We start from the raw sequence: 19,380 nt of genomic DNA on the forward strand, positions 1-19,380 counted from the left end.
ACTTAAGAGAATGTCACCTGGAGAATGTCAGCAACTACCAGCCAGGTAGTTGACTCCATTCTGGTATTGCTTACATTTCTGTGTTAACTCCACTGTAGTGTTCCCAGTCATGAAATTGATGTCTGTATATGCAAGTTTGGTCAGTGCTTGGAATACCTCAAAAAAAAGAAAGGGTTTAGCCATTAAATGAAGTGAGGGGTTGAATTTATTTTGAATACAGCTTGGTTAAATTAAGAACCTTTGGACTGGGGTGCCTGGGTGGCTCAGTCAAGTGCTTGCCTTTGGCTCAGGTCAAGATCCCAGGGTCCTGGGATGGAGCCCCGCATTGGGCTCCTTGCTCAGCGGAAAGCCTGCTTCTCTCTCTCCCACTCCCTCAGCTTGTGTTTCCTCTCTCGCTGTGTCTCTCTCTGTCAAATTAAATAAAATCTTAAAAAAAAAAAAAAAAAAGAACCTTTGCCCTGCTTGGGCCTAATGATATGCGAGGCATGTAGTACTTGAACTCAGAAGACCCAGATTCTGCCCATTATTTGTTCTATGAATTTGACAGAATCACTCAACTTGGTAAGGGTTCCAGTTTCCTTTTAGATAAGAGAAGTGGGGCTTGGTGGAGATTAAAACACCTTCTGACTCTCACATTTCTGATTCTGTGACTTCAGGACATTTTTCAGAATAGGTACATGTTTCTGATTAAATAAAATTTAGTCTGATTTCCACTTTTTCTTTTTCTTTTCTTTTCTTTTTTTTTTTTTAAGATTTTATTTATTTGACAGAAAGCACAAGCAGGGGGAGCATTAGGCAGAGGGAGAGGGAGAAGCAGGCTCCTTGCTAAGCAAGGAGCCTGATGTGGGATTCAATCCCAGGACCCCGAGATCATGACCTGAGCCAAAGGCACTCTTTCTCTCAAAGAAATTAATAAATAAACAAAATCTTTAAAATAAATAGAAGTAAAATCAAGGTGTCCCACGGCTTCACTCTCCATTCTGGAGTGGTTGGGCTCTCTGTTCAGCAGGGATTCTGCTTCTCTCTCTCCCTCTGCCTCTTCCCCCTGCCTCATGCTTACACGCATGCTCTTTCTCTCTCAAATAAATAAAATCTTTAAAAAGTAAAATCAAATCAAATCTGTGGGCATAGAGTCATTCATAGTGCTTCTTTATTCTTTTAATGTCCACGGGGTCTGTAGTGATGTCCCCTCTTTCATTTCTGATATTAGTAATTTGTGTTCTCTCTTTTTTCCCTCAGCCTGGAGAGGGGCTTATTGATTTTATTGAATTTCTCAGAGAACCAGTTTTCGGTTTCATTGATTTTCTGTATTGATTTCTTTCCAGTTTTATTGATTTCTGCTCTAATATTTCTTTTGCTTCTGCTTACTTTGGATTTAATCTGCTCTTTTTTTGGTTTCCTAAGGTGGAACTTTAGGTGTTTGATTTTAGATCTTCTTTTCTAATATTTGCATTCAATCCTATAAATTTTCGTTTAAGCACTGCTTTTGCTGCATCCCATAAATTTTGATTAGTTGTATTTTCATTTGATTAAAAATATTTTGAATTTGTCTTGATTTTTTTTTCCTTTTTGACCCTTGTGTTATTTAAAAATGTATTGTTTAGTCTTGACATGTTTTGTGATTTTCCAGTTATCTTTCTGTTACTGATTTCCAGTTTAATTCCATTGTGATCTGAGGGCAGACATTGTATGGTTTCTGTTCTTTTAAATTTGTTAAGGTGTGTTTTATGACCCAGAATGTGATTTTTCTTGGTGAATGAACATGTAGCTTGAGGGATAAATTCTCAGGTTTTATCCATTAGCCATACAGTGGCAGAGATGTGTGTTTCTTCTCAGTTCTCTGACTTTTTCTGTGACTTCTCTTCTTTACTGCTTCTTTCCTAAAGAGGCTTAGCCCAAATAATAGTAGAGACTGTTCAGGGTGCCTGGGTGGCTCTGTTGGTTAAGCATCTGACTCTTGATTTTGGCTCAGGTCATGATCTCATGGTTGTGAGATCTAGCCCCACATCAATCTTAAGATCTAAGAATCTCCCTCTCCCTACCCTTTTCTCACTTCCTCTCTTAAAAAAAAAAAAAGTAGTGGGGCGCCTGGGTGGCTCAGTTGGTTAAGCGACTGCCTTCGGCTCAGGTCATGATCCTGGAGTCCCGGGATTGAGTCCCGCATCGGGCTCCCTGCTCAGCGGGAAGCCTGCTTCTCCCTGTCCCACTCCTCCTGCTTGAGTTCCTTCTCTTGCTTTGTCTCTCTCTGTCAAATAAATATAAAAAATCTTAAAAAAAAAAAAAAGTAGAGACTGTTCTCTTGGTTAGCATTTGGTGGATCAAGATTAATTCTTAAAGACTAGCTTATACTGTGGACTATGGTCTACTTTTTAAATAATTTAGTTTGCTCTGGAGTAAAAGCATAAAACAAGTTTAGTTGATTTTAGAAAATCAGAAGATATTTGAAAGGGTTCATTTCTAAGAGTATTTTTTATTTTCTTAATATTGTGCTGTGGTTTTGCCCATGTTACTAAGTCAAGCATGAACACAACTTACTGCAAAGAAAGTTTGAAGAAATAAACTTGTCTGTAAATTGTCTTTCTGCTCTTTATGTACCATCTGCCCTTGAGTTAGGGAAAAAAAAATCTTTGAAGTTCTGGTAAAATGAACATTCTCTTGGTTTTAATTGGAATGATAATACTTTTTGTTTCACCAAACATTTAAAAATCATGCTCTTATCTCAAAAGTATTAATCAATCATTCATTATTTATTAAGCACTATCTGTATGTCTGTGTTCTTGGCAACAGGGATATAACTGTGTATTACACAGTGCTGCCGTTGTGGAGCTTATGTTTTTCTGGGAGATTCTGATGATAATCAAATGAGACATAATATATGTAGGTCATGATAAATGCAACAAAGAAAAAGTAGGGTAAGGGATAGAAGATGATTAGGGTGGTTATTTTAGATAAGGCATTCAGGGAAAGCCTCAATGAAGAGGTGACATTGGGGGGCGCCTTGGTGGCTCAGTTGTTAAGTGCCTGCCTTCAGCTCAGGTCATGAGCCGCATCTGGCTCCCTGCTTGGCCAGGATCCTGCTTCTCCCTCTCCTGATCCACCTGCTTGTGTTCCCTCTCTAGCTCTCTCTCTCTCTGTGTGTCAAATAAATAAATAAAATCTTAAAAAAAAAAAAAAAGGTGACATTGGAACAAATATGACTATATATTTAGCATATATGCCTGGTATCTATGAGTACATATTTATGAACTGTACCTTAAAAAAATACTGTAATATTGGGCACAAAGCTTATATTGTCTGTAGCTCTGTAATTCTTTCAATAAAGTTAAATATTAATAATTTTTCCGAATAGTGAACAGGAAGGTATGTTTCTTTTTTAAAAACAAAAACCTCTATAGTAGTAGGTGATACTTAATAGATTGATTTATGCCACCTATTTTTATTTATTTATTTATTTTAAAGATTATTTTAGAGAGAGAGCAAGAGAGAGTAGGGGCGGGAGGGGCAGAGGAAGAGAGCGAATCTCAAGCAGACTCCATGCTGAGTGTGGAGGTCGCCCCGGGGATCTCAGGACCCTGAGATCATGACCTGAGCCAAAATCAAGAGTCGGATGCTTAACCATCTGAGCCACCCAGGTGCCCCTGTGGCACCTATTTTTAGTCTTTTAACTATAGTTCTCGAGAGAATACAACTCATTCACTCAAAATATCCTGATTTTACATTCATGTCTTTCAGTTATATAAAACAGACTTAGTAATTCCATTGTTAAAGTAGATTAAAATATCTTTTGTGTTTTGCCCATAAACAAAAGATTTAGAAAAACCTGAAATCATTTCAGCTTTTGATACTTTGATATTGAGACTTAGGATCTTAATGTCTGATTATAAAGTTTTATTTTTAAAAAATCTTTAGGGAGTATGAAAAACCAATCTGCTCATGCACATGTATTTTTTTTAAGATTTTTTACTTTATGCATTTGACAGAGCGAGAGAGTGCATGAGAGCACAAGCAGGGGTGAGGGTTAGAGGGAGAGGGAGAAGCGAACTCTGCACCGAGCAGGGAGTATGATGCGGGGCTCGATCTCAGGACCCTGGAATTGCAACCCGAGCCAAAGGCAGGCACTTAACTGACTGAGCTACCCAGGCGCTCCCATACATATGTATTTTTAAAAATGACTGGAGAAAGTACAATAAATACATGGCATGGAAAGTGTGCTTGAACTAGAACTAGATGACCTCTGTGGTGTTACTCAAGGTTCTGTGATTCTGAATATGTGAAACTGAATATTGTTGATATACATTTAGTTGAATGTACATTAAGGGACAAAGGAGGGTATATTCAGTTTGGAGTTAAAGAAGAGTTTCACAAAGGATTAAAGGATTAAGTCTTTTAAGGGTAAGTAGAAGTTTGTTAGGTGGATAAGAAATTGAATTTTACTTTTCCTCAATAACAGTAATAGTGACATTTATTTAGGTGTTAGTATTTACCTACTCTACTTAAATTAACATTTAAATCTTCATGAAGTATTTAATCTTGGATTTTTTTTTTAACCTCCACTTTTTACCTACTTTTTTTTTAAAGCTCTATTCTACAGGTTTATAAATGGAGGCATAGCAAGATTGGAGTAACTCTTCCAAAATCATACAGCTAGTGGTGGTGGAATTTGACTTTAACCCAGGTGGTTTGGCCATTGTACTGTTGTGCCAGTCTTATTGTTTATATTTGATAGGTTTTAACTTATGAGAGGATTAATTTCTAAAACATTTTCCAATAGAGATATTGTGTTCTTTTATTTCTAGAAAATCTGTCCTAACCTAGTTAATAACTAATAGTACATCCTATATAGTATTAGAGAAATTGTTACTGACCTGCATAGCACTGACCATTTAGCCTGACTCAGGTGCCAAACACATCTGACACTGCTGCAGTCGTAAGGATTCAGTCCTTCATATTCCCTCCACCTTAACTGCATCCAGTTAAGGCACTCCCTCTCATGCACTATTAGTTTCCATTGCACTTGGGGATGAACTTCTAGTAACACTGATCAGGTGAGGAGTAATTAGAGAACTGGTGATGAATTGAAATTTCATATCGTTTTAAGTATTTAGTATGTCACACTTGTTGCAGGCCTGTCTCACAGTTAGCCCATTTCTTTTTCTGAGGGCTCTAAGGATTGGCTTGCTCCTTTTCTTTTCGCTTGGACTACCTGTTTGCAACTAGAACTTAGTATTTTTTATTTTTTTTTAAGATTTTATTTATTTATTTGACAGAGAGAGAGACACAGCGAGAGAGGGAACACAAGCAGGGGGAGTGAAAGAGGGAGAAGCAGGCTTCCCGTGGAGCAGGGAGCCCGATGCAGGGCTCGATTCCAGGACCCTGGGATCATGACCTGAGCCGAAGGCAGATGCTTAACGACTGAGCCACCCAGGCGCCCCGCAACTAGAACTTAGTATTTTCCCTGAGTTGCAAAAAAGAACATATTCGTATTGTAGGCTACCTTGCTTTCCCTCCCATATGTTCGCACACATGATAAAGGTTTTTACTGCTAGGAGAGTTTTAAAAAGTACCTTCCTATGTTACTTCCCGCTGACCATAAACTATTTATCATAAAGATCTTTTAGGGAAAAAAGTAGAAGTTCTAGATGATATTGATGAGTCTTTGCAATAAATTCTTTGAAGTAGAGAGGTTTGGGTTCTGAAGAAAAGGTCAGATGGAAAATACTAAGCGACATTGGAGAGAAAAGGGAGACTTTTCTCCACCAGAAATTACTTATGAAGAAGGAACTTCAATAAGTTGTGCCCTGTATTATAAATATATGATTATAGACTGCCATCAGTTGATGTCACAAGGCATTATAAGCCTATCAAGGCTATGGCTGTTTTACTTTTTAAAATAAACGTAATACTTTTTATCTCTGTGATAAGTAGGAGAAGGCTTTTGAAATACTAATCTGATTGCTTATTTTTTTATGTAGTTATCTATGTCTGCCCTTTACGTAGGGCTTAGCTGATTTTTGTTATCTTTTAACTTTTGATTGCCACTGTTTGCCCAAATACAATGATCTACTTAGAAAAGCAATGCCACTTTCCTGCCTTTTTTTCCTAAAGAGAAAATGTCACATTGGAGGATTCTGCTCCATCAGAATTCCACTAAGTTGAATGTTTATTAAATATTTTTATCATTTCAGAAGATTTTGGTCATTTTTATGATCAGTATAAATGATTGACTAAAAATGTTTCTTATGTATTCAAGTATGAGTGTTTATGACTAGAATCATTTGTTTCTGAATACAGTCTTTCTCAAAAGAGAAGCCATGACTTTTTTCCTGAAAAGTTCTGCTTTTATTAATAGTTAAATTATGTTTAAATTCATGCTTACTGTCTCTCCCCTCCCTTCCCCTATTAGACTAATTAACATTAGGACAAAGAAGCCTCACTGTATCATTTATTACTAGACAGCTTAGTTGGTTGGGTAGGTCAAATGCTAACTAGAATTAGAATTAGTTGCAAACTAAATGTGTTTTTTTTTTTTTTTAAAGGTTTTATTTATTTATTTGACAGAGAGAGAGCAGGAACACAAGCAGGGAGAGTGGGAAAGGGAGAAGCAGGCTTCCTGAGGAGCAGGGAGCCCGACGCGGGGCCTGATCCCACGACACTGGGATCATGACCTGAGCCGAAGGCAGGCGCTTAACGACTGAGCCACCCAGGCGCCCCCTAAATGTGTTTTCTAATCAGGAGGGACAGACAAGAGAACTTGGGTAACATTCATTATAATGTTAAATCATAACTATAACTGAAACGTTAGTTCTTTAAGACTCACACTATTTTCTAACTTGATTTTAACTAATATTTATTGAGTGCTTATTCTTGGTTTTGATAGAGAGCTTCTCAATTGTAGCAGAAGTATTTAAGGTCTTCATAGTTCTCTTGATAAAAGAAAATGGCAGATCATAAAATGAATCATTTAATAAGAGAGAATTGGCTAAGTATCTGAGATAAACTTAAAAAACAAAACAAATTAAAACTGTACGACTATTGGTATTCACAGATCTCTGAGAGAAATTCCTGCATACCACTGTTGAGGGGAGAATGCTGGGCAGTGGGCTAAGTTTACTCTTTCACATCAATTTGGAGCTCTGATTTACTTTCACTTCTATAAATGTTAGCTCATTTAATCCTTATGAAGAAGATAGTCCTATCAGCAGTAACTACACCTCACAGGCTTTGAAGGTGGTTTAGAAATGGTAAATATGTGAATGCCAACAATCCATTGTGTATTTAATTAAAATATTGCAGTCATCAACAATAAAATCTTTGAAGATTTTGGAGATCATTTGCCAACTCTTGTCATTTTGTAAATAAGGAATGAGTCCCAGAGAGGGCTTGTCTAACTGCTATTAGTGACAGAGAACTACTTTGATTCTAGTATGTTTAATTATTCAGTACATTAAAATATTTACAATAAGTGCATCTTTCTAATAGTTACCATTAGGAGTGCACATTAAATTTTCTTGGCTTTTGTATATGGCTTAAAATTTAGAGTTAAGCTGAAATTTTTATTTTAAATTTGTTTGATGAATCTTTATTAGTGTACTTAACAAAGTTGTAATTTTTAGTTTGTTTAAAAGAATTTCTAACACGTACCTATTGTGTTAAATTGAGAGGATTATCTTGAAGAAATAGATAAATATCTTTCTCTGAGGTATAGTATGTTGTCTGTTGATCTTAAAGTGAATACTTTTCTTTATGTTAAAGTTCAGTGCTTAGCACATATTAGGAACTTTACAGTGAAGGACAGTGGGCAAATTTATGCTTTATCCTTTTATTTCATCTAAAAGGTAATATTCAACATATCTTGAAAGCCTGCCATGTTAGGCACTCTCTGGGGAGTGGGTTTAGGGCTGTAGAAATGAGATGAATACAATTTTCTCAAATTGTTGGTCACAGTTGAGCATGATGAAGGCAGCTTTGGAGTTGTGCATATGTTTTTTAACAAGGAAGATTTTATAAGTGAAGTGAATGTTGAAGAGTAGGTAGGAATTGGTCTGAAGTAGATGATTTATAAATGTCAAATATAAATTTATTAGTTTTGACTAAGAGCTTTGGATATAGATCTGTAGGGATATTTTCTGTAATGTCAAAAAATACAGTTAAGGAAAAATACCAGATTTAGGGATGCCTTCTTCCATTGAACCTTTTATTTGTTACTTATCAGTACTATAATGAAACATGCACATGTAGAAAGAGGTGAAGTGGCTTGTTAACGTCTTTAAAAATAGTTCATTCTTCATCAGTATTTTAATTACTGCCTGGTATTGCTTTATATGAGATATTGCATAATTCACTCAACCTACTGTAACTAGAAAATTATCTTTTAAAATAAACAACTGTTAATTTCAGCACTAATAGTTGAAATAGTTAATGAGTTATATTTCATTAAAATGCCCTCTATTCTTGTGAAAAAGTATTCTTGTTCTGTTTGTTGTTGGTCTTCCACTTTGCCTTATCAATTTATATCAAAGAAAATGTCTTAAGTTTATTTCTATATTTATTCAAATTCCAAGGAATGGTTTTATATCATCATCTTAAGCAGGAAATCTGGAGCAGTTGTTTTTGAATATAGTTAGGTCAAATTGATGCATTCTCCTACCATGTTTGTCTAAGATATTTAGGATGTACCAAGGCATTTTATTGAGGGTTTTTGATTTTTGACCTTAAAGTACATTAAATTTCTTATTCTGAGTTGGCAAATGGCAAAAATTTCTGCTCATATTTTTTACTTTAAAGAATTAAAAACATTTTGTGCTGTGAACGTGACGCTGGCACACCAAACAAATTCTGTAAGCAATTAAATTTGAAAACCTGTGTGCTTGAATTCAAATCAGAGTTGTTGATAATTGTGTTTTACAGTTTTCTTTCTCTTATTTTACCTTCTCATTTATATACTTCTTTTGGTAGTATTATTTCGAAGTATATGAAATTGCTGTTTTTTGTAGGTCAAAACAGTCAAATATCTGATTCATATAATTCAGTTAATAAATTTATATTAAATCAATAGGTGATCTTTAGCTTGTGTTCTCTCAAAACCTTTTGTTATTTTCATTTTATTTATTTAACAAAGTTTTCCTTTTCTTATTTTCAGACCTGTTTACTGTCTGTAAGGGCTGGAGCTATATTATAAAACCAGATAAAGGCCAGGGTAGACCACATAATGAACCCTAAGATTCTAGAAATGGTCTATGGGCAAGATTTTCCTTGCCTGTTCATGATTGTTTTATGCTGCTTTTACCTGCTTTGGCATTATATGGAAGGATTTCCCATCTCAATTAAATCTAGACAGCCCTCAATCCTATTAAAGACCCTCCTGGAAGTAATCATTTTTTAAAAAACCAGCTTGGGTCTGTCAGTCATCCACATGTATAAGTTTATCAGACCTTTCTTCCTGAGTTTCTAGACCTCTTCTCAGTCACATTGCCAAGATCCTGACCTTGATGTGGTTATTCTTCAAGGTCTCTCAAACTTGGTCCACTCGGTTTTTAAATTTAATACATCTCTATACCTATTTGTGCTTCTCTTCAGTAGGACAAGGTCTCAAAGTTTTTTCAGCTTACACCTTTAGTCTCATCTATTTCTGATTCTTAAGTGATTAAATTCCCGCAAACTTCTTTCTAGAATATTCAGCACCCCCCCAACATTGGTTCCTTCCCTTTTGCCTTAAGCATGTATATTTTCCCCATTACGAAGATATATTTTTTAATATATTTTTGTATGTCCGTCATTCTAGTATCCATCAGCTTTTCCTCTTATTGCTTATTTTCTCCAAAGAATAATTGTGTTCATTATTTTCATTTTATCTCTACATAATCACTTAAGTTTTATCCTTATCAGTGGATGATACTGTCTTTGCAGAGATAATTACTAATGGTACGCCTAATTCCCTTTTTTCTCTAAAACTCTTAATTTTTTGGTTTTGGTTTTTTTTTTTTTTTTTTAAGTAAGCTCAATGCATAATGTGGGGCTTAAACTCACAACAATGTGTGTGTAGGAGTTGCACACTCCACTGACTGAGCCAGCCAGGAGCCCCTGGTTTTGCTCTTGTTTTTGAAGCTGTTTTAGTTTAGGCTCTTATGGTGTTGGTTGGACTATTTCAGAGGACTTCTAATTTACCTCTGCTTCCAGTTACTTTTAACTTTTCACTTTAATTTTCCACCATAGTGGCAGTTACCTTCCCAAAATATATTTGATTTGTTTCATTCCAGTCTTAAGATCTTGGACTTATTTCTAAGTACCTGCAGAAAAGTCCATTGTGTGCAATCCATATCAAAGTCTACAGCATGTGGAATTGCTCATTATTTTGGATCATGCCATTTACTCTCTTTGTGTGGGTGGGTATATCTGTCTGAACTTTTTTTTACTCTTCTGTGAGAGTGGGATACTTCTTTAACCTTGTAAGACTAGTTCAGATGTCACCTCTGTGAACTAGTCTTTCCCAGTTCTCCCGTTTAAATTTAATCACTGCCTTTCTTGGAGTGCTCCCATAACACCGCATTGACCTCTACCATAGCACTTATCACATATAATTTGTAGGTGGCAGTTAGGGGTGGTTAACACTTAAAAGTTTGATAAAATTACAAGATGAAAGGTACGAGTTGTTTCCTCACCTTGAACTTAGATTTGTCTAAAATCTGAGGCAGATTAGATTGTAGCTAAAGCAGTGGTATTTACATATCAAAAGATAGAATAATTTTTAGATAAGTTTTTATCTAAGGAAAGAGTGTGTCAATTGGAATGCAGTTTTATCGGTTGAAAATCTAGAAGTTTCAGTAGCCAGAATTGAATGTATTTATCCAGAACTATTTAGGGTTGAGAGTATTTCACACTCTAGCTATTCTGTATATTTCTTCTTCTTTCCTTTTTTTTTTTTTTTAACTTTAGCACTGCCTGAAGGAACTATCCCTCAGTGCTACCCTTTGATCTAAATCACTACCTCCCTTGAGGAGCCTGGGTGGCTCAGTTGGTTGAGTGTCCGACTTCTGATTTCGACTTTTGATTTCGGCTCATGTCATGATCTCGGGGTCATGGGATCGATCCTGGGGCTTTGTGCTCAGCACAGAGTCTGCTTGGGATTCTCTCTCTCCCTCCCTGCTGTGCCTCCCCCATGCCCCTTCCTCTGCTAGTTATTATGGGCTCACTCTCAAAGTAAATAAATAAAATCTTAAAAAATAATTTATTTTTATTTATTTACGACTCACCAAGCAGCCTACTTAAAATTTGACCTCCAAAGGATCATTAAGACAGTAATCCAGTGGAACACTTAATGAACTTGACCATTTGATCCACTTGATAGTTTGTTTCATTGTAAATTAGTTGATAAAATTGTTACAACTTGATTATTGTCAGTTTCATATAGATTGATTGTACCAGCAAAGCATGTATTTTTTGTGTTCTGAAAAGCTGAGGATGTAGCCAAGTTGCTGTCCTTGGGAGACCTACCTAAGGCTTGTTAGTCCACTTCTTGTGTTTCCTTCAGTCTACAGTTTTCCTGCCCAGTGGCTGTAGGATTCTACCAGTCACCCTGACTAAAACATCCTGAAATAATCTTTGAGATATTCCTCATTTTTATTCTACCGTTTTCTTTCATGTTCAGTCACACTCAAAGTTAATCTAATTGGTTTCCTTCTTACATACTTTTATCTTTTTTTCCCCCAGTTTCAACTGCTTCTACCTTAGTCTTAGGTTTTCTCTTTCACTGATTAATATATTGCTATATCTCATTTTTCATATATGTTACTTGCAGTATTTCATCCTCATACCTCTGCTTAAAAGTGTTCCAAGGTGATCTTTTTAAACACCTCAGCTAAATTTGTCCTCTTGGTTATAAAGACTCAACAATGTAAAATTTTGTTTTCATCTTATTTCTCACAGTTCTTTGCCATATGATACCAAAGTTTGTTTTGGTTGAGCTAGGATTTTCGCTATCCCATGGTTAGTCTATGTTCCTATTTGTCATTTAGCCTGGAATTCCCTTTTATTCTTCACCTCTGATTTCAGTTTTCATGTTAGGTTTCATCTACTCGAAACTTTCATATTCAGTTTTTTCAATTTTTATAAGTTTTGTTCATAGTACTATGCAATTTTATGCTGCAATATTGCCTTAATATATTTGTTGTTACCTAGTATGATAATCTTGGATTTTAAGTTCTGTTAAGACTGATTCTTTTGTAGTGATGCCTTTCATTCAGTCGTTCAGCAAATATCAAATGCCCTATTATGTGCCTTGACCTATTCTAAATGTCACTGCGCTAAGTATTTGGGATATAATAGTCAGTGAAACTCAAAATTACTTTGCCAAGTTCCTGATAACAGCCAGCAAGATATTGGATGTATGTTAGGCAGACAGCCTGTACTTGTAACTTAAATTTTTGTTTGCTTTTACTAAATATAGATATAAATAATTTCTATAGTGACATGAGTTGGACTTACATGATTTTAGCATTGTTTGAGTGAGACCCTAACTCATTTGTCACATGATATATAGTTCTTAGCACCAAAGTAAAAGACACTATGTACTGCTACTATGATAGCATAGCTAAACGTAGTAGCAGTACATGAGAGCTTCCTCTCATGCCTGAGCTTAACTGTCTTGATGCTGCTGGGTTAGCCCTCATCCATTCTTTACATGCTATTCAGAGCGACTTTTCTTAAATACTGATTTGATACTACTTTTCATGGGTTTCCTGTAGCCTTCAGATTATATTCTAAACCCCTTTGGTTTTGATGGCTCACCAGACTGAGTTCATTGGGTCTTGACTTAGGCTTTACCTTTTTCCAAAATGTCCTTTCACAGCTTTTTCCTCTTAATAATTTTCTCTCTCTCTCTCTCTCTCTCTCATTTTGCTGTGTTCTCAGAATCTTCTGCCTATCCTCTCATCACTTTGTATCATAATGGTCCCATTTACTCTCCTAGTTCCCTGGCTGCTCATTGGTGGCAGGGACTGTGTTATTTCTCCATATTGCGTTTGAATGATCCAATGATTAGCACGTGTACTTTGTTGCTCATCAAATGTTAATCGAATGCACTGAATTGATTTAGTGGAAAAAACATTCGGTTGGAAATTAAGGGTCTGAGTTTGGGATAAATCTATAACTTTGATCTTTGTTGTAAATTGTTCAGAGATGGTTTAAGTGCTCAAAGTGTGAATTCTAAGTTTTATGTAAATCTAGGTTGAAATAAAACTTAGACCTTTAAATTATTTGAGCGTCGTTAAGAAGTCTATCTCAACATGTTTAGCTATCCCTAAAACGTAAACAGTCAAGAGACAAAAAATAGGAAGGTCATTAGGTAATGGGGCGCTCTGATCGGATGGTCCAGTGTCCAGATTGGATGGGGGCCGGCAGCACAGACCGTAAAAGAATTCACCATTGGGCGAGACAGCAGAGCGGAGACTGTCTGCGACTAGGCTGTTGTGAGGGGCAGCATTTTTAGGGCAAAGTAAGGAAGTATGAGGACATACGGAATTTTCCCCCTTTTTGGGAATCTTAGGAACTGTGCTTGGTTGTAATTGGTCAGTTAGGGCTTGCAGTTGTTTTGAGGTGGGTGCTTAATGAGCCTGTTCTCATTCAGGTTGGTGGTCTCTCTGGACCCTTTTCCATTGCTCAAGCCTGTTGTCTAAAAGCAGCCTGTACAGGTAATATCCTCTTTCCTTTTTCTCCTTTCTAACTTATTCAGGGAGATTATACTTGAAATCATTTGGGCTGGTCTGAGTCCCAAGTATATATGCAAATATGCCTCCTAATGGTAAACAGTGTGTACTTTGTTTCAGTCTGTCAGCAGGAGAGCTAGTTTAATGAAACAAAACAAAATGTCAACTCCACTGAGTCTGACAAGGTATTCCAAGTTTGAATTTTAAAATTGTAGCACTTATATTTAAGTTTTGGTAGTTTTATTTTCAATATTGACAAGTAAGATAAAATGTTGATATCTGATATATTTTATTTCTTGGAGGATTGTTTAATCTTCCTTGATAAGAACTTTTTTAACCTACCCAGAAATGATTACTGACAAAAACTGAAATGATTATTCTTCTAGAGACTTAAAGGCAAATAACTTTATCTTGCTCTTCATGGCCTCAGGTTAATAGATATGGAAAGGTTGAAACCGAAGTTGCCCTAGTGTTTCACCCTTCTTGGGTGCTTATGAGCTATTTCATAAATGACTTTTCTCAGTTATAGTTATCAAGAGAATCAGGGCCTAGGGGCAGTGAATCTAGACAGAAACCATCTCTTTGGTCAAGTTATTGTTTTGATACATTAATAAAAGCATTAAGGCTGCTTGAGTCAGTGATCCATATGGTTATGTTTGAGTCTTCAGCCATGATGGACTTTGTAGCCTCGCTACATCTCTGCACAGTTTAACAGTTTCCCGTTGTGAAATATATGGTTGTTTATGGTCAAATTTATTTAATCATTCTCTTTAATTAAAAATGAAAAATATTTGGGGCACCTGGGTGACTCAGTCGGTTAAGTGGCTGTCTTTGGCTCAGGTCATGACCCCAGGGTCCTGGGATCAAGCCCCATACCAGGCTCCCTGCTCCGTGGGGAGCCTGCTTCTCCCTGTCCCTCTGCTGCCACTCCCCCTGCTTGTGCGTGCGCTCCCTCTCTCTCTCTGTCAAATAAATAAATAAAATCCTTAAAAATTAAAAAAAAAGGGAAATATTCAGAAAATTTTATTTTTAAGTTAGACAATTCAAAATTTCTGCTTTTGTATAAACTTAGGCATTCGTAGGTTCTAAGTTGGGCAGTGAAGACAGGTTGTTAGAATGGTTTGTTTTTAAATTTCAAATTGTTGTGTCTCTTAGTTAATGAATACTTTTTATATTTTAATATGTTAATCCCTGGAATGTACACTGTAATTGCTAATTTCATAGTAATGTCTCAAAAGTTGGTCTAAATTTAGTATTCGTAGTCTATTAAATTGATAATATATAATTCTGTAAAATGATTGCCATTTTGAAAATCTATGGTCAGTATATACGAAAAGGGATAATTTTGGTGAAATAGTTTCCACATAATTTTACCTCTCTAAAAGATTAGATACATTCTAGAAAAGATTTATTGTCTTCTATTAGAAAGTCGGAAGAAGACATATAATAATGTGTTTAGCCCAGTATATAGATGAGGCTTTGAGAAAATGTTTCGAACTTTGTTTAAAAAGGTGGAAGTGGCATAATAAAGGAATGGTATGAGGTTACATTTTTGCTTTGAACAGTTTTTTAGTCAAACATTAACTACTACATTGAGATTGGTGTTTGCCTTTTTTGGGGTTGTTGTCATTAATTCCTCCTTTGCCTCCATATTTGATAAGCCTCTGAATGCTTTTCTCTTCTGAGTACCAAAGATACCACTGTAATTTATTTTATTATTTTTTAAAAAAGATTTTGTTACTTGAGAGAGAGAGTGCGAGCACAAGCAGGGGGAGCACAAGCAGGGGGAGTGGCAGGAAGAGGGAGAGGGAGAAGCAGGCTCCCTGCTGGGGCTCAATCCCAGGACCTTGGGATCATGACCTGAGCTGAAGGCAGATGCTTAACCGACTGAGCCACCCAGGCGCCCAATACCACTGTAATTTAAAGCGTCATTATTTCTCTTATGGGTCATTGCAGAAACCTAGTTGATAGTCCTAATTTTAATCCAGTTTGCTGATTTTTGTTTTTTACTTTCACGTGATTTACATCTTCAATACTGTGTCTACCAGTGATAGGCTCAGGGATTTGGAGTAAGAGGAGAGAGTTGAGCAAAATATCTCTCTTCCCCAGTTCATCACATTCCATCATATATATTTTCTGTATCGGTCTTTCTGAAATGCCATTTAATACCTGTAACATTTATTAGATATGACTAAGATATGATTTCTGGTATTAAGGAGCTTAGACTCTAATAAATTGGTGTATATGTTTGTGAGAGATTGTACTAGATGACTTGAAGATTCTGTGATACTATTACTTACTGCCTTAAAGACTAGATTGAGATTCACTTTGTCCACAGAACTTTCCCTGACTAAAAACTTATCTTCTGCTTTTAAGTCTATAATCTCAAATAAGCCAACCTTCTGACATACTTGTTAATATATTTCTTGGTCTTGTTCTGCCTGAAAGAGTTCTTTGTAATGGTATTCATTGTATGGAGATTGCAGAACTTCTATCACAAACTACACAGAAAATAGGATAGTAAATTCAAGTGATAGGAAATGTGAAAGTAGAAAGGTAAAAATGTAACCTTTGATGTTAGGTGAATACAAAAGTGGTCTGAACTTTAACCCAACTGGTAGAATATAAGGCAGTAAAATATCCACAGTAAAACCAGGGTTGAGACAGGTTTCAAAAGCATTTTAAAAGCAGTCCTGTTTAAGAGCCATTTTTTACTTTCTTTTTTTGGAGAACTGTCTGTTCATATTTTTTACTCATTTTTAAATTAGGCATTTGGTCTTTTAGTACAGTAGTTACCCTCCTCCCTCCCCACTATCTGTGGTTTCACTTCCATGGTTTCAGTTACCTGTGGTCAACCGTGGTCTGGAAGCAGATGATTCTCCTTCTGACATACCATCAGAAGGTCGATAGTAACCTAATACTATGTCACAGTGCCTATGACATTCATCTTACTTCATCTAATCACGTAGGCATTTTATCATTTCACATCATCACAAGAAGGATGAGGATAGTATAGTAAGATAACTTCTGAGAGAGAGAACACATTGATTTAACTTTTATTACGGTATGTTGTTTTAATTCTTCTATTTTGTTATTAACAATTGTTAGTCTCTTACTGAGCCTAATTTATAAATTAAACTTTGTTGTAGGTATGTATGTATAGAAAAAAAAACATTGTGTATGAGAAAATGCTTAATCACTCGGCATCAGGGAAATTCAAATCAAAACCACAATGAGATACCACCTCACACCAGTCATAATAGCTAAAATTTACAAGTCAGGAAACAACAGATGTTGGCGAGGATGTGGAGAAAGGGGAATCCTCTTACACTGTTGGTGGGAATGCAAGCTAGTGTAGCCACTCTGGAAAACAGTAAGGAGGTTCCTGAAAAAGTTAAAAAATAGAGCTACCCTACAACCCAGCATTTGCACTACGAGGTATTTACCCCAAAGATACAAATGTAGTGATCTGAAGAGGCACCTGCACCCCAATGTTTATAGCAGCAATGTCCACAATAGCCAAACGATGGAAAGAGCCCATAGTATATACAGTGGAATACTACTCAACCATCAAAAAAATGAAATCTTACCATTTGCAACTGGATGGAACTAGAGGGTATTACGCTAAGCGAAATAAGTCAATCAGAGAAAGACAGTTATCATATGATCTCACTCATTGTGGAATTTAAGAAACAAAACAGAGGATCATAGGGGAAGAGAGGGAAAAATAAAACAAGATGAAATCAGAGAGGGAGACAAACCATAACGGACTCTTAACCATAGGAAACAAACTGAGGGTTGCTGGAGGGGAGGGAGGTGGGGGGATGGGGAAACTGGGTGATGGACTTTAAGGAGGGCATGTGATGTGATGAGCACTGGGTGTTACATAAGACTGGTGAATCACTGACCTCTACCTCTGAAACCAATAATACATTATATGTTAATTAATTGAGTTTAAATTTTTTTAAAAAAGAAAAAGCTCAAAGGAAATAAAAAACATTGTGTATATAGGATTTGATACTATCCAAGGTTTTAGATATTCACAGGGGGTCTTGGAACATATCTCCTGCAGAATGGGGGTGGGGGAGACTACTGTTGTTGATTTATAAGAACTCTCGCTATTTATAATATAAGGAAATTATCCCTTTATGATGTGAGTTACAAATGCCTTTTCCCAGCTTGTCATTTGACATTATTTATATTCTCTATTACAGAAATTTGATTTTTTTTTAATTAATGAAGTTTATTTTTTAGAGCAGCTTTAGGTTCACAACAAAATTAATGGAAAGCACAAGAAAGTTCCTGTATACCCTTTCCTTGTACATGCTCAACCCGCGCCTCCCCCCCCACTGCCTCCTCCTCCCCCCCGCATCACCGGTTCACTCCAGAGTAGTACATTTGTTACAGTGATGAACAGTCAGTTCAACAGTTTGTTATAATCAATGAAATTTGATTTTTTTCTACTTATTTTTTGGTCTTTTATCACTTAGGAGACGTCGTTTTTTGAAACTTCTTCTCTGTCTTGAAATTTAAAAACTTATCTTAAAGTAAAAACTTAGAAAAGTTATCTTACAATAGTAGTAATAACAATGACAATAACAACAAATAGTACTAATACATATTGAACTTACTCTGTATCAGGCATAATTCCTAACCAAGTTAGGTAGGTTGAATTAGTAGCTTTATTTTATAGGAGAGGTAATAGAGGTACAAAATGTTTAAATAACCTGTGAAAAGTCATGCAACTAGTAGATGGCTGATTCTTTCCCAGGCAGTTTGGGTCTAGAATCCATGCTCTTAAACCTGTACTCTATACTACTACTTTTTAAACACTTTTATATTTTTTTATGTACTTTTTTTGTGTGTTAGGTTTGAGGTAGGAATTCAACTTTATTTTTGGACTGCTTAGATAGAGGGAAGAGCTAGCAAAGAGGAGTATGAAGAATTGATCGTCATGGTATGAGTAAAGCAAGGCATGTGGTAGACCTTGTGGGATATTGCTGTGATTTAAGATAAAGGTTATTTGGCAAGATGAAGTGATCTTGATGGTAGATGTTTCAGTGGAATGGGCTGAAGCACAAGTCAAATGGGAACTGTATGGGGGCATAAGAACATAGAAATAGTGAAAACAAGTCTTTTGTCAAGTAGCTATGAATATGAAGGAGGAGGGCTATGGAATGAGGGAAAATTACTGTTTTATTTCAGAAAGATGAGAGACTTACAAATGCTACAAAGCTGGTAGGAAGGATTCAGATACAGAAGAGATTAAAGAAAATATAGTAAGTAAACTATTCAGTGGTTGAGGTTCCTGAAAATCAAGAGAGGATGGACTCTGAAGCACAGATGCAGGGATTTGTGTAGAAGATGTTCCGTTATTTCTAGAGGGTGCAGGAAAAGATGGGTGCAGATACAAATGATTGTGAGCTTGTTGGTAGCAAGTGAGAGTTCTCATTTGATGGTGTTTCTTTTCTTTTCTTTTCTTTTTTTTAAGATTTATTTGAGAGTGGGGGGAGGGCCAGAGGGGGAGAGAGAATCTCAGGCAGACTCGCTGCTGAGCAGGGAGCCCCATGTGGGGCTCGATCCCACAACCCTGAGATCATGACTTGAGCTGAAATCAAGAGTCAGACGCTTAGCTGATTGAGCCACCCAGGCTGTATATTTTCTTTGGGAAGTACAAGAT

General features: G+C 36.2%; 1 protein-coding gene across 14 annotated transcripts in view; it reads left to right on the forward strand.

The window, feature by feature from the left end:
- TMEM161B (transmembrane protein 161B) overlaps window positions 1-19,380 on the forward strand; it is a 236,838-nt gene that overhangs the window by 2,125 nt on the left and 215,333 nt on the right. Inside the window, exon 2 of one of the 14 annotated variants that reach the window (XM_031033727.2) lies at window positions 13,622-13,685. The exons of the other annotated variants lie outside the window; for them this stretch is intronic. The gene's annotated coding sequence lies outside the window, so the exon portion shown is untranslated. The remainder of the gene's footprint in view (window positions 1-13,621; window positions 13,686-19,380) is intronic. 14 annotated transcript variants of the gene reach the window in all.

This window comes from Leptonychotes weddellii, chromosome 7 (assembly GCF_054177405.1).
Source record: "Leptonychotes weddellii isolate Sample4059 chromosome 7, ASM5417740v2, whole genome shotgun sequence".
Lineage (NCBI taxonomy): Eukaryota > Metazoa > Chordata > Mammalia > Carnivora > Phocidae > Leptonychotes > Leptonychotes weddellii.